The following is a 2289-nucleotide window of genomic DNA, read 5'->3' on the forward strand; positions in this document are numbered from 1 at the left end:
ATTTTTCATGATTTTCATTGCGCCAGTGATATGATTATATTCGATTAGGCATAAAGCTTACATGGACATCACTTATGGACCTCTGATGCCCCTTATCTATTCTCAAGGCGTATTTGGCTTTCCCCAGATCACCCCAATTTGACTCCAACCCCCTAGTACTTGATCAAAATACTTTTCTCTATACAAAATGATTTTAAGCTTTAAGGTTGAACGTTGGACTTACATACCATCCGGACTTACAAGCCTTACATTTAGGATGTTTAGGACTTATTTGAATGCCCCACCCCTGTAGTTCCCTAAGACCCCTTTAAGCTTTTATAAAACAATTTTATGAAAAAAAAATTATTTTTTTTAACACAAATTAAACATAATCTTTTTGGCGATCAAGACACTAACGGGCTCGTGTATGACTGGGTAATTGCTTTTCTGCCTATCATTCGAAGAGATGTATCTAGGGACATACAAATATCTTCAAAATGACTCTCCACAATAAGTATAGCAGATTTAGTTTATATCACTTCGAACTTTTAATTATCATGAAAAGCTACCATACACATCAATGACTAATCAAAAGCCTTTTTAGCCTAATAACTTCACACGATAGGCACTCAAAATCACTTATCTATCATTTCTAAAAGGTTGGATCAATTTTCATTTGAAAATAATTTAAGCTTTTGAAAAGCTTTTAGCTGAATAATAATATCATTTCCCAGATGATACCCCGAAGACGATTTAAACTCAATCACCCCAGCTGCCTTCAGTTTTCAGGTGAATAGCTATCCTATGTGTCTACAGGTAGACGATAGGACCAAACACATAATAATATGTGTCCTTCAAACTTTAGGCGACCGACATAACTCTTAGTGAGGGAATTTAAAGGGATAGTTAAATCAAAACCAAAAAAAATTTTTATAAACGTTCAGTCGCCCCGATCACTTTCAGTCCTAAGGTTAATGGCTATCCCTATTGTCAAACATTGATGACGGGACCAAACATATGAAATATGACTGTTGAACTTGAGTGGCCGGCATGATTTTAAGCAAAGGAACAAAAGTTTTTAATTTTTTTTTTTAAATTTTTATATATTTTTTATTTTTAATTAGACACACACACACACACTCTTTTTGTATTTTTCTTTTTCTCCCCCTAAATTTGTACAGAAATTATGACATGAGAAAAAATTTATGTACACAATTTACACCTCAAAAATACTCAGTCATCAAAACGCAGCATCTTAAGAAATCCCACAAGCACATTAAATCTGGCTATTCCGACCGGTTTTGTAAATAGGTCCGCCACGTTATTATCAATGTGGACCTGTTCAAGTTGAATCAATTTCCGGTTGTAACAGCCACGAATAAAATAGACCTTGATGTCAATGTGCTTGGTTTTGGAATGCTGAACGGGATTTTTAATAATTGCAATAGCAGCATCATTATCACAAAATATGGGAGTGTTAAGAAATTCCAAACCATAATCCAGCAATTGAAGTTGCATCCAGATAACCTATGAACAGCAAGCTGATGCAGCAACATACTCCGCCTCAGCAGTCGAAGTAGACGCCGTTTGTTGTTTCTTGCACTGCCATGAAATGAGACGATCTCCTAGAAACTAGCAGCCGGCAAATGTGGATTTCCTGTCAATGTCATCTCCACCATAATTGCTATCAGCAAAAGCATAAAGATCAAATTCTGAGTTTTGGGATACCAAAGACCTAACTTCGGTTGTCCCTTTAGATATCTAAATATACATTTAACAGCAATTAAATGAGAGAGTTTAGGATTAGCCTGGAAGCGAGCACATTGACAGACTGCAAACATTATGTCTGGATGAATGGCGGTGAGATACATCAAAGACCCGATCATCGATCGATAGTACGTTTGATCTACAGGACTCCCTTCGGGATCAAACGTCAGAAGAGGCCTTTCTGCCATTGGAGTGGCAGCACTCTTGGAATCTTGAAATTCAAATTTTGCAAGCATATCTTCAACGTACTTTCCTTGATGCAGCAAAATTCCCGTCGAGCTCTGACGAACCTAAAATCCTAGAAATGTTGTCATCTCCCCCCAACGAGCTCATCTCGAACCTTTTCTTCATAACCTCTTCAAACTCTAAACACAGCGCAGCACTGGTAGAACCAAAAATAATGTCATCCACATAAATCTGCACCAGAATCAAATCTTTCCCGACAGTTTTAAGGAACAAAGTTTGATCAATGGTCCCCCTTTCATAACCATGTCCCAGAAGATGTGCCATCAACGTAGCATACCATGCCCGAGGGGCTTGGTG

Source organism: Bidens hawaiensis, unplaced genomic scaffold (assembly GCF_021521415.1).
Source record: "Bidens hawaiensis isolate Kalapana, Puna unplaced genomic scaffold, B.hawaiensis_p1.1 tig00055942_1, whole genome shotgun sequence".
Taxonomy (NCBI): Eukaryota; Viridiplantae; Streptophyta; class Magnoliopsida; order Asterales; family Asteraceae; genus Bidens; species Bidens hawaiensis.